The sequence below is a fragment of the Choristoneura fumiferana genome, chromosome 10, assembly GCF_025370935.1.
Source record: "Choristoneura fumiferana chromosome 10, NRCan_CFum_1, whole genome shotgun sequence".
In the NCBI taxonomy this organism is placed as follows: domain Eukaryota; kingdom Metazoa; phylum Arthropoda; class Insecta; order Lepidoptera; family Tortricidae; genus Choristoneura; species Choristoneura fumiferana.
The window spans coordinates 7852425-7867351 of record NC_133481.1 but is presented as its reverse complement, the minus strand read 5'-3'; positions in this window follow the sequence as shown (position 1 = coordinate 7867351).

Genomic DNA, 14927 nt, shown 5'->3' with positions numbered 1-14927 from the left:
TTATAAGTTTGACCGCTATGTGTGTCTGTCTGTGGCACCGTAGCTCTTAAACGGGCGGGCAGATTTTAATGCGGTTTTATTTATTTGAAAGCCGGTTTTCTAGCGATGGTTCTTAGATATGTTTTATCAAAATCGTTTAGCCGTTTTTGAGATATTGAACATTGAAGTGACTAAATCGGGGTTTTCCATCTTTCTGTTGGAAATAATACATATTTAGGCCGCAGTATCGCCATTAACCCTCGACGCAAACGATTTTCGCGAATTAAAAGCCCCATTTAGGATTTTCTGTTGCATTTTTCCCTATGCGAGTTTTCGTAAAAGGTCCCAACAAGGTCAAAACAAATATATTTCATTCCATTTAAAAGGATTAAGGTAAACCTTAGCTGTAAGTAATTTTATTTATTATCCAGCCTCGCCGTGCATAAACGTAATTCGGGTTGAGAATAGATTAAGAAATATGGCTTATTAATGATAATTATTTTATTAAAATTTAATCTTTGTTACATTTGCTTCGTTAATAATGAATAATTATTTTATTAAAATTTAATCTTTGTTACATTTGCTTCGTAGAAAAACAAAGCAACTAAAGATAGTTTATAAACTGCACGCACAAACATCATGCCTGTATTCCCAAATGGGGTAGGCAGAGCACACGAAACGTTACCGCTTTGGGGCCACTTTTAGGTTTAATTTTATTTTTTAGGTTTTAAGTTTGACGAACAACGGTACAATAGTGACAGTATGCTAGCCTGTCGCCTATGGTATACCTTAACCTATATCCTCAGTCGCCTCTTACGACATCCTCGAAAGAAATGGAGAGGTGAAATTCTAACCCAATACCACACGGCGCACGGAATATAAATGGGTATAAATAAAGGGTAAAACGTAAACTACACTCGAGAGCAAAAGTTTCGGGTCACTAACATTTACTTCAATATCTTGAAAACGAATAAAGCTATCGTATTGAAATAAATTGAACCTTATAGACAATTTAATAATCCTTCATTACACGTATAAAAAATATTGGTTGACGTGAAGTAATGCCATTAAAAAGTTATAAACAAAATGATCGCTTTTTTCTCAAATTAGAACTTCTAATTTTCGCAACTGTCTTTGCTTTTGTTTTTGTTCTGTCATAAAATGTGTATATAAGAAGTGCCCCAAGTATCCAATACTCATTATCAAAGTAGTAATTATGTCACTCACACCCGAGGAATGTACGAGAATCCTCACGCTGCTGGAAATTGGGATAAGTCAGCGAGAAACTGCAAGAATAGTCGGTGTATCGTTGTCTACAGTCCAGCGTGTTCGCCAGCGGTTTCTAGAAACTGATTTTGAACCTACGCAGACCAATAACAGGCAGACCCAGGGTACAACGGAACGGGAAGATCGATATCCAGTTAACACTATGCTGCGAAATCGATTTCTTACGGGAACAGCTCTGACTTAACATTTTTTAGGGCTTGGTGGAAGCAACCCTAGTGCTTGGACTGTAAGACGGCGACTTGCTGAAGGTAATTTGAAACCATTTAGACCCGCAAATGGTCCGGAACTCGAGCGGCACCATCGTGTAGCAAGACAAATTTATGCACGCGAACATTCAGATTGGGCGATTGAAAATTGGTCAAATGTCATATTCTCGGACGAATCAAAATTTATGCTATATAAAAACGACGGAAGGTCAAAGGTATGCAGAAGACCAGGAGAAAGATTAATGCAAGCCTGTATTGAAGAAAAGGTGGCGTAAGGTGGTGGTACGGTTCTCGTCTGGGCTGGAATTTCTGCGGAAAGCCGAACAGAGCTAGTACTGATCGAAAACGGTACTCTTAATGGCGTAAGATACGTGGATGAAATCCTTAACGAGCACGTCGGTCCATTTATGGCAAGACTCGGTGAAAATGCTATCTTTATGCACGATAACGCCCATCCCCACACTGCTCGTGTAGTGGAAACCTACCTCGATGAGGTGAATATTCGTCCCATGGAGTGGCCAGCACGTAGCCCCGACCTTAAACCGATCGAGCACGCCTGGGACGAGCTCGGACGACGTGTGAGACAGCGAGATCGTCCTTCAATTACGCTTCGTGACTTGAAACATGCTTTGGTAGAGGAATGGGAGAACATTCCCCAACAGTGTTTCAGAAACTTGGTGTACAGCATGCCGAATCGCATAGCAGCAGTGCAGACAGCACGTGGGGGTAATACCAAGTACTAAACTGCGTTAAAACTACTTGTAATATAAAATCTTAAATGTTTTCAGTTTTGGTTTTGCAAGCAAATTGACGCCATTTTTAATTTGTCGTTTTAAACAAAATAAAACAAATGATCAGTAATAAATGTTATGCATTTTATTTTAGTAACATTAAATTGTCTATAAGGTTCAATTTATTTCAATACGATAGCTTTATTCGTTTTCCAGATATTGAAGTAAATGTTAGTGACCCGAAACTTTTGCTCTCGAGTGTAGCTTTGATTAAAAAAAATCGCATTATAAAATTGGCCCATCCGTTTGGGAGCACAGACACATAAACACCCACATAATCATCATCATCATCCCAGCCTATATACGTCCCACTGCTGGGCACAGGGCTCCTCCCAGCTTGAGAGGGCTTGGGCTATAGTTCCCACGCGGGCCCAGTGCGGATTGCGAACTTCACACACTCTATGGAATTGCTTCGCAGGTTTGTGCAGGTTTCCAGGTACTTCGCACCCTCCCTATACGAGTAAGTGATGAACAAGTTATACTTTGTAGTTTTGATGTGTGTGTGTGTGGATATTATGACACCTTTATGTCCTCTCTGGGACCATTTATCTGTATAAGTTAAATAGGTTACCAAGTTTACGCGCCGGCGCGGTGGGTAGAATGTTTGACAGTTTGACTTATAAACCACAATATTTACATAAAAAAGTCAAGAAGTTGGTAAATTCAATATGTGAGTGAAAGGTGACGCTTCGAAGTCACAAATAAAAACTTTGTTTAGATTCTATTATTCATGGATCATGTGGTTTGAGTGGGTTAGAGCGACTGCACTAATCATGGACTGTTAAGCACGATGCAGTAGTAATGTAATGAAAAATGTACCCAGTACCTATTGAAAAAAAAGCGGCCAACTGCGAGTCAAACTCGCCCATGAAGGGTTCCGTAGCAACAAGTAACATAATATAAAGTATCCTTTACTTTACGATTAATGACGTATTAAAAAAAACTACTTAATACTAGATCTCGTTTAAACCAATTTTCGGTGGAAGTTTGCACGGTAATGTACATCATGTATATTTTTTTCATTCTCTTATTTTAGAAGTTACATGGGGGGGGGGGGACACACATTTTACCACTTTGGAAGTGTCTCTCGCGCAAACTATTCAGTTTAGAAAAAAAAGATATTAGAAATTAGAAAAATATTAGAAGAAATTTTTGTATACTTACTACCATCCTCAATATTTTCAAATTTTTCCACCCAGTGGTTTAGATTTTAAAGGGGGGGACGGGACGCTCGATTTTAATGAAAATTTGTACTTTCAAGTTGAATATTTCGCAAACAAATCACTGAATCGAAAAATCGTCTAAGCAAACCCCTAATGGTTTAAGAGACCTATCCAACGTTACCCTATACTATAGGGTTGGATGAGAAAAAAAATCACCCCCACTTTACGTCTATGGGAGGTACCTTAAAAAAAATCTTTATGAATTTTTAACTGTACTGTTTTGTCGGCATAGTTTACTTATATATCCATGCAAAATTACAGCTTTCTAGCAGACAGACAGACATGGCGAAACTATAAGGGTTCCGTTTTTGCCATTTTGACTCCGGAACCCTAAAAGTATGGCCCGTTTATTAAAATTTGGGTTAACGGAAAAAAACAATAGGTATTTTACTTATTGATTCTTTGGCCATAAGGTGTCATCACCCTATCTACATAGTGTGGACCTCAGAATAAAAAATACTGCCAAACAAAATTATAAAAGCTATCATAAAAATTATGCATTCCTGAGTAACTCGTACCAAAAATCTTTCATTACTCTTCCTTTGGCTTTGCCGTAGTCGAGTAAAAATTACAAAAGTCAACACAACTTGAAGTCTTGAATATATCCACGTGCAAAAGAAAAGTTGATTGATTGTCATTTATTACAACGCCATCTATTACCGCACACCGTAACTAAAGAAAAAAAAAAAAAAAAAAAAAATGCACTGTTGGCCAGCAAAGTCTGAATGTAGTGCAGGAAAATGCCGATAGATGGCACTAGTAAGCGCGGCCGGCGTTTTAGTCGTGATAACGCGATTGCAAAAGATTTTTGACGCGTTTACAGAGATGTCGTGTTAATTAATAAACTAAGAAGCCAATGGTCTTGAACTCCTGTGATCTAAATTAACATTATTAACGGTTTTCTTTAAACTGACATTTGTTTAACACAATCATGGTCAATACGTGTCTAAGTTTTTGTGGTAAAAGTCTGGCGTCTGGTTTAAGTCTGGCGTTTTGGTTATCAATGCGTTCCACTAGATGACGTTGCATTGTATTTCAGAATATACTACTTAGATAACTTTGTTTTCTTCTGTCGAATCTGCATTTCTGTCTCCTTTTCTTGGAAAGCGTATACCCGAGGGTGGTCCCATAAAATTTTGAAGAAAAAAACCTACCCTAAGGGTAGGAAAACAGGGGATGATTGATTGTTCAGACACTGATTGTAATGTATGACCAGGCATAACTTTTTACAGAGTAGTCCGATTTTGATAATTCATTTTTTATTGGATATGGTATACGCTTGAAATTGGTATTATATATACTTCGTTTTTTAGCATTAGAAAGAAGGTAAGCGATCTTGATGTAAGTATTTTTTATTGAAGATCACTTTTGGAAAATAAGTAATAGTAAAAAACAATATGTACCTAACAATTAGCATGATCATATTATCATTTACTTTATTTTGGTATTATAAGTAATAGTAACTGTTTGCTAAAAAAAACGAAGTATAAATCTGGAAAAAAATTACTTACCCTAAGGGTGGGAAAAAGTATTAAATAAAAACTTTTTAACAAAAAATTAAACCGCCGAAACAACTGAAAAGCAAAAAATAATAAACATTTTTCTCCTTTCTCTCCTATTTAACCTTCATCTCGGTACTAGTTTGAAGTCGGTGCCTCAGCACTAGCTATCAGGAGTGGACCTATCGTCGTCTACCTGATGGGCTTCTATCATTCCTCCTGGTTCGTGCTGGCTGGCTGAAGCACCGACTGCAAACTAGTACCTAGATTAAGGTTAAATAGGAGAGAAAGGAGAAAAAGGTTTATTATTTTTGCTTTTCAGTTTTTTCGACGGTTTATTTTGAACTTTCGGTAGAGAGAGAGAGAGAGAGTCAGAGAGAGAGAGAGAGAGAAACATTTATTTACACATATTCGATACACATAAAAATACATTAGATGGAAAAAATAAAAATAACATCGAATAGTATAAAGTGGACCCACTCAGCATAATGTTACGGCAAGCCGCAACGCTGTTTTTCAGTGGGACCCATTTAAAACTAAAACATAAAAACAGGTAGATAGTACGTTGAACTGGTTCTTACACTACGGTACCTATGTTCTATTTCACTATATTATTTTCAGTGAGTGGTAATAGTTTCATAACTACTCATGTGAAAACCACGAAAGTTTAAACAACATATCTACCTTCAACCGGTTAACGCATTGTGTTTTCACTCCGTATTCTTACATAAATTACGTGGAGCCGTTGATCGTTGAATTAACCTTAATATTATTTAAAATCACTCAAGCGTTGCCTTAAAATTTATGCACCTTAAGGGGTTTGCTCCTGGTTAGCTCATGAGCAATGTCCCGTTAGATGGTGCTGTTATCAATAGTTCCTTTTTTCAGGTTTTTTTCGTAAATTATGAAGAATTATTTCACCAAAAACTAATGGCGGGAGTATCTAAGCGTAACCGATTTTTTGACCCACACTCGAAATGAAATATTCCGCCAAAGCCGCAAACGAGGTGCTTTACTTTGAACGTCAATTGCGGCCGTATACGGACACTAGGAGCTCACGCACACACTCAAATAGACAGCGCCAGCTAGCGAAAGTCTATTGCGACACTTAGCTACCCGATCGGGGTACTCCTTCGAGTAATATTCACATTTCTTTATCGAGTCACGAAATTTTGTACCAACTGTACTTTACTCGAAAATTTTACTACGACCTATAAAATCTATAAGTATTTTATTGATAATAAGAAGCAGGGTCTTGGATAACTGTTCGCATATTATAATACGAGCCAAACGCCTTTCAAGTGTTCATAATATGTGTACGATAAATTGAGAAATTACCGAGATTCTGATCACGGTTTCTTGTCTTGGTTGATGGTCTTGCTATTATTCAGGTTATATTTATAGTTACTTTTCGTAGTTACTACCATGCTAAAGTGGTCATGATCGTCGGTTGAAAATCAGTAGCAAATCTACAGGACGAGTTTCTTGGGAAAATAGTGCGGAGGTTTGTCCTTACCTTCCACGCCGCAGAGCTGGAGTTTGGAATTCGTAGTTGGCAATAGAGAGCGCTGCCACCAGGGCTCTTAGTCACCTTGTACGACACGCACAGGAATGCCCAGGCAATCAAGTTTATCAAGGGCATCCGTAAGGCCAAAGTCCCTTAAGACACTGTTACACATGCTCTTTAGTAGCAAGAAAGCATGCTACTATTGAGCAAATGCTAGCTAGTAGCATGTGTGAACAGGACATGCTACTATCGAGCATGCTTGTTAGTGGCAAGCTCGAGACGGGGTGGAAGGGGGAAAGGTATTAAGCAAGTGTGAACGCGTTTGCTTCAGTCCAGTAACGAGCATGTGTAACAGTGCCTTTAGACATACCTAATATTTTATGAACAGTGCTTCGTGTAAGCTCTTTCTATCAAAAGAGGTAATAAAAACCATACAGAGTTTACTATCCTAATTATCATCATCATCATCACTCAATTTCTGTGGTAAGACTTTTAGTAGAGAATTAGTAATCATAAGCTGCTAATATCAATTATTAATAAGTTGCTAACCATGAAAAGAGTTGACGAAGAGTTTATCTAGGCTTCTGCATCTGGATTTCTCAGTTCGTATATATAATTACTAGCTTAATCCCGCGGCTTCGCTCCCGTTGAAGAAAAAAATCTACTCTGTAGTGTAGGTATTCGAATTAAAAAAAAAACTTCTTGCACCTCTGCGATCCTCAAGGAATACGTTTGCCAAATCTCATGCATTTTTAGGCCATGTTTTGCCTTTATAGGTATAAATAAATACTTACGAAATACTTACATAACAGCAAAAGTTCACCCACTCGCCGATAACTGGTATCAAATTGCGGTAAAAAATTATCCCGTGCTAATTTTGTACCTACTTATATAAATTGATTTTGTTAGGATATCATAACCGATGATTTGGCACAATCAGCAGAAGACTACGAGCAGTTCCAAAATCATCTACACTACCTTTGTTACCTTCGAGTCGAAAACAGTTGTCGATTCGTTCATATAACTACCTATAGTAAGTATTATCTGCTAGGATTTTTTTCCGATCCAGCAGGTTTGTAGTCGTGCGTACTGGATTATTGGCAGTGTTTCCTTTGGATGTTCGTGCGATGGAACTATTGCGTTTTTTTGCATTAGTTCCTTTACAAGACTTGAAGGAAAAACTGCGTTTATTTTTTAGCCTTTGTTCCTTTCGCAGTAGCATCTTCAGTTCTTGCAAAGGTACAAAGGCGGAAAATCCCGCAGTTCTTTCTTCAAGGTCTTGTGAAGGAACTAGAACTACCCCAAATAATCCGTCGTACTTGCAGACTACGGGCACGTTCAGTTTAGCTGACACGTCATCATCGGAGACAGATGTTGCATCAACCTAATTCGAAGCAGTCAAGCTCATAGGTAGCTGAACAGTTTGATACTTTGCCACAGCAAGCTACAGTGCTAAAATGAGCATTTCTAAAAACGTTTGTACATTTGATTTGCGACTCCGATTTGGGTAAAAATTTGCAGGTAGATAGAGTGAATCGTTCACTCTGAGTTTAAATAACATAGTCTCCCGAAATGTCCCAATTATGGAAAGTTCCTTTTTGTTACCGCAAATCCGTAGTTTTGGTAACAAAAAGGAAATTTCCATACAAACCAATTGGGACATTTTGAGAGACTATGTTATTACGGCTCAGTATCGTTCACTCTACATACCTGCAAATTTTTATCACAAATAGGAGTCGCAAATCAAATGTACAAACTTTATTTAGAAATGCTCAAATAGTTTTACATGTCCTCAAATACTAAGAGTAAAAAGAGAATGTCTTTACTTTGCTACTTTTTGAGCGCTCTTTGCCTGTAGTATCTACGGCTGACTAGTCTGGTTGACCGGGCAGGGGTATAATTAATTTGTAATTTTCCCACTGGTACAGTAAATTCATATCCCAATAATAATGCCAATTATTATGCATTATAAATCAAGTAAGTATTTTGGAAACAATATATTTTTAGACACGAGTAATATTTACCTCGACGTTTCGGCAACATTACAGTGGCCGTGGTCACGGGTAGACTGAAGTGTGGGGTGACAAATAAAAATGACGAAGTGCGGGTAGTTCGAAGGACTCGCGCTGCTAGGCAGACTTGACACCCCACACTTCAGTCTACTCGTGACCACGGCCACTGTAATGTTGCCGAAACGTCGAGGTAAATATTACTCGAGTGTGTTAGCGTGATAAGTCCTGTGCGTGGTATTTTGATTAATTCCAGTTTCTTTTAATTATTTTGTTGCTCTATTCCTCTCATCTGTCCGAGCACGCGAGCAGGCTGCAATTACCAGGCCCATCACTGCCGTTCCGCCTGTGACAGTTGCAGTTCTACCATACAATAAAATAATTATTATAATGTATGTAATAAAGTTTATTATTTTTCGAAAGAACAACTCCATTATTTACATCACTGGTCATATGGCACATGTGCCTCATGGACGCACCAGTAAAGCCACGCATCAAGGGTCAAGGAACCTGGTAACACCGAAACCACTCAATTATTCAAGTATTTATTTCGTTCATCTCTATCCACACAAGACAAGATAGATATACAATCGAACCAATCAAAAATATCACATATTATTACACGTCTTTCTAGGTCAGAATAAAAGTATGTGAATATATTTTGAAGCATTATATTATACTACACCTCGTTGTTTCGGGGGTCAATAGTTTGAGCGGCCCATTTAGTGAACGGCATGTCATCGTCTACTAAAAGTACAATTAATATGATATTGGAAAATTGGAATGGTAGGTGTCCGTTATCTCACTCCATATCTCGGTAATGCTGTATGCGGCATCCTATTAACGCCATAGCCCACTCCATGTGAATTACTGTCCGGATCTGGCAACTGTAGAGGCCTGTCCGCTAGCACATCCTTATAGTGTATTAGGGGATAGACCTCCAAAATTCTGCTCATCTCATCTATATTAGATATGTTGGCTGTGGTCCCATGCCTTTCAAATGAAAGGGTCCAGATGGGTTCGTGATCGAAAATCTGAACCAGCTATTACAATAATAAGTAAAGACCTTTATTTCGGACAATATGGACAATATAATGTTTACATCGTAAAATCTGGGCAATATGGCCCAGATTTTACGATGTAAACATTTCAGTCAAGCATATTGAGTCATTTTGAAAATTGTCTATGTTCCGCTCTCATCGAGAGACGTCACACTCTTTCGGAACCAACCGCTCACCCAGACAAGAGTGTGACGTCTCTCGATGAGAGCGGAACATAGATGTCGCTAGTGCTGCTGCATAAGTAGCCTAGTAGAAATAAGCAACCTGAGATATGTATGCATAGGAAAAATTCGTGTCTAGATTCCTGTCCAGCGGTGGTGTAGGGTTTATAGCACGCAGCACGGATTGCTGAGGACCTGGGTTCGATTCCCAGCCCTGGTCTCTTTTTCTGGTTTTTCTGTGCATCCATGTCTCAGTTTGTATTTTCGATATGGTTTCACGGGATACCCGTAAAAGTAACAAATTTGGAGTTGAAATAAAAAATACAAAAAGACTCCAAAAAACCAATCATAGCCTATAATATAATGCAAACTCAAAATCAAACATTATTATGATGCCACTATAATGAAAGCAGTGACGCGAAAGATACAATTTGTAAGCGGAGATCTTATAAAACTAGCTACTAGCCGCGTGCACCTACCATGCAATAGTCCTAAAAATACAAAAGTCAAGGTACCAGAAGCTTAAAAATATATAATTTGTAATAATAGTTACACATAATTAAAAAAAAAGTAAGCTCACAATAAAAAATTATCAATATATGAACTTATACAATTATTCTTCTGATTTTGGTTCTTGATTCTGGGTATCTGTATGCGATGTCATTTTACACGAGTTTCCTTTTCTTCTGTAAGGCAACCTGACAGTTCAATAGCAATGACACTCGAAAAAGAACGCCATTCATAGTTATCGCGGCCGGCTCAGTCAAGAATGTATCTAAAGCTAGACATGAGCAAAGTCTAAACATGAGTGATATTAATCTCGATATCGATAGTCAATATTTAGTCATCCTGTGACATAGAGCATAACACTAACTCGGTTGTTAAAAAAAATGAACATATAATAATTCTACTATTTTTCTACTACAATGTTTATGTCTCACGCAGAAGAAGATTCAAAACTATCGCGAAAAGACTTGTGCTAGCACGTTACTAGTGACAAAACAATAAATAAGTTTCGGAATAAGATGTCAAGTAAACATCGATCTATGCGATCTCCAGGGTGAGACAGCTTCGAAGTTGAGTGTCATACTTCCTGGCGGTGACATGGTGTCGCATGGAATTCACTCAAATCAAAAAATGTAGGTACAGTCACCAGCATTAATATCTACCACAGCGGAGCGTGCAAAAATATCTGACAGGTCCTTCCGGCCCTAGAAATAGAGTCGTGTCAGATATTTATGCACGCTTATTGTGTCAGATATTGGTGCTGGTGACTGTACATGAAAAAATTTTATAGCAAAAAATGGAACCGACTTTTATAACAAAAAAAAATTCAACTAGTTTGAAGTACTTTCTGGCGGACTTTTCAAATTTCTTGTAAATCAGAAAAAATGTACGAATTTGTACGCTATAGTTAAAAAAAAATGAACGTTCAAGTTCTAAAGCGCTTATACAAGGTGCCCATTGGGATTCCGACAGATTGGGATTCCGATTTTTTACTTATAAAAAATTCGACTGCTTCATAGTAAAATAGATAGCGCCCGCCAGAAAGTATCTTTATTACTACCGGTGTACTACTATTACGGGTAGTACTATTATTAGTAGTGATTAGTAGTACTATTATTACGGGTAGTATATTTTTTAAACTAGCGCACAAATTCGTAAATTCTTCGTACATTTTTTTGATGTGAGTTTGAATTCCATGTGACAATATGTCACCGCCAGGAAGTAAGACACGAAGTTGATTATGATATATACTATGAAATGAAATTTATATTTCTTCATAACTTAAACGTAACCGGCGATTTTTTGATTCACAAATCAGTCAATTTTGTTTTATTTCAGATATTTAAAAAAATGACAACTTGGGCAAAGTTATCTCAAAGGTCAAAGTTGTACGGTTTTATAGTACTTTATATATATGTACCCCTATTATCTCATCATCTGATATTACTGTAGTTTCATTCGAAAAACTTAAGATTGGTTTTTTGGAATCTTTTTGTATTTTTTATTTCAATTCCAAATTTTTACTTTTACGGTCATCCCGTAAAACCTAAATTGAAAATACAAACTGAAATATAGATGCACAGAAAAAACAGAAAAATAAGACCATCACTGGGAATCGAACCCAGGTCCTCGGTAATCCGTACCGCTTGCTATACCGCTACACCACTGATGGTCAAAAAATAAAAACTACATACCTGTTGGTATTCTTGTTTTTAGAAGCTCCACTAAAATTTCCACCCACGGAACGCTAAAAGAAAGATGCCTACGAAGACTTTATTTCGTTGTGTACATCATATTTATTTAGAACAAACTTTATAACACAGCGTTAATAAATAAATCAAACATAGTTAATCAGTCAGATATTACTTAATTTCTTGCATATCAACATTCAACGTTTCTTCTTTTCTTCACCTTGAATATTGCATGACAGCACCTAGGCTACTTCAGCAATATAATGATTCCAGGCAAAGTTATATGCAGTTAGTTAGCATTGAATCTGAAAGGAATTGTGTATTAATAAATACAGAAATAGTATTAGCAGACAGACTATAAAAGTGACCGATGCTTTTTAGTTACAGCATAAGGACGTAAATCAGACTATCAGTAGGTAAATCCCCTAATGTACCTACATACTGTTGCACGCAACTCTGTCAGCGTAGAATTCGTTTATAGCTATTCCGCGGGAATATTGCGATTAAAAAAAACTACCCTATGTTTTTCTACGGGACTCAAACTATCTGTATCCCAAATTTCATCCTAATCGGTTCAACGAATTAGACGTGAAAAGGTAATAAAGAAATAAACAAACAGACTAACAAACTTTCGCATTTATAATATGAGTGGGATTATTGTCTTATTTTAAGTCATCATCATCATCATCATCGGCCTATCTTAGCCCACTACTGGACATACACAATTGCACGCCACTGAGCACGACCCTCGGCCACTCTCATCCAGTTACTGTCAGCTACCCAGTGAAGATCATCGCTCCACCTAGTCTGAGGGCGTCCCTCGCCACGCTAGGCTTTTACTCGTTTACCTTAGCAGTTATCGGTTCTTCGGCTGATATGGCCGGCCCACTGCCACTTCAGTTTGCTTCAGTTTTAAGTAATCCTATAGAAATAGACGGACGGACAGCGTAATATCAAATTATCTGAACTAAGTCTTTGTGACAAAGTTTCTCCATGTCTTTCATTGAATAAAGTTAGAATTCGGCAGCGATGACATACGACCATCATCATCATCATCATCGTCATTAAGATCGGTTTGTGAACAATACTTATCTTTTTCAAAATATCCTGATATTGAATTTAGATTTTTGCTATTCCTTTCTGCCTGCATGTAAAATTTACAGAGATTAGTGATATGGAGATAGAGTTGTAAAATTAAATATATAACATTGAATACCTGGGTATTAAAAATAAACTGGCCAAGTGCGAGTCGGATTCGCGCACGAAGTGTTCCGTACCATTATCTATACAACATTAGACATTAGAAAAAAAAACTTAAATATTTGTTTTATTCTGGTTTGAGTATTTGTTGTTATAGCGGCCACAGTAATACATAATCTGTAAAATTTCAAGTGTCTAACTATTACGACTCAAGAGATAGAGCCCTGTGACAGACGGACGGACAGACAGACAGACAGACAGCGGAGTCTCAGAAATAGGGTTCGTTGCCACTTTTTAGGTACGGAACCCTAAAACTAAATAATAGTTACGAACCAGTAGAATTTTATGTAGGTACCTACATAATAAATCCCATTTTTTCCTTATCTTAAATTTCAGCTTTTAGGATGAAAGGTTTGTGTGCGTTGGAACAATAATTAAAAAAATAGGACAATGATGTAGTGTTCACTTCGAAACACAGACAGACAGACAGACGGACAGACAGATGGACAGATCAACAGACGGACGGACGGATGAGACGGATGTCACTCCTAACAGAGACAAATCTAACGATACCTCTTCTGATCTCTTTATCTCCTAACATGAGCTATTTCCAAGACTCTGCTTCTAATATCAATAAAATACTTATAAATTTTAAAGGTCGTAGTAAAATTTTCGACTAAAGTACAGTTGGTACAACTTTATTCACCATCACCATCATCATCATCTCAGCCGTAGGACGTCCACTGTTGGACATAGGCCTCCCACACAGACCTCCAGTTGCTTCAACTGGCAGCGGCCTGCATCCACCGCGAACCTGCGGCTTTAACCAGGTCATCCGTCCATCTTGTTGGTGGAAGTCCTACGCTGCGCTTGCCGATCCGCGGCCTCCACTCGAGAACTTTTCGGCCCCAACGGCCATCCGCTCTCCGTGCTATATATGGCCCGCCCATTGCCACTTACGAGCTGATTCGCTTGGCTATGTCGGTGACCCTTGTTCTTCTACGTATCTCCTCATTTCTGATTCGGTCCCGTAGAGAAACCCCAGCATAGCTCTCTCCATAGCTCGCTGAGCAACTCTGAGCCTATTTATAAGGCCTAAAGTAAAGCACCACGTTCGGATCCATATGTCATCACTGGACTAATGATGTAGTGTTCACTTCGAAACACAGACGGACAGACAGACGGACAGACAGATGGACGGATCGACAGACGGACGACGGATGGGCCGACGGAAAGATACACAGACAGACTCACATACGCATAAAATTAAAACCTGTGTCACTCCAACAAAGACTTATTTCTTGTCTTGTTGTTGTTTGTTGTCCTTACTTGTTAAGAATGCATCAAGGCCTTGTTGCATAGCGTGCGAGAGAAATGACCTACATACGCTCCAAAACCATAACCCTGCCGTTTCTCACACTTATAAATAAAATAAAAAATCTGAATCACTTCATAATAGAGTACATACAGTACATACTCGTACATATGCAGACAGACGGTGGGAAGCGACTTACTTCTATGGAGTGAAAATGTTCACGACGCTACTAAGAGTTAGGGAATTTGGTATGTTTTCGTAGTAGGTTGCTGCAGACCACAAGTTTGGTACACACGATAAGCCATACTTTGCCACCAGTAGGAATGAATTTTTACAGCCCTGCCTCTGGTGTTCTTGTAACAATATTAATGTTTCGACAAAATGATAAAATAAACATACCCGTGTATCCAATATCCATACATAAATAGTTTAAGAGTTGCACTCTTGCTAATTTCCTCTCGTCCGCCAACTTTTTGACTTCTTGATTGTGT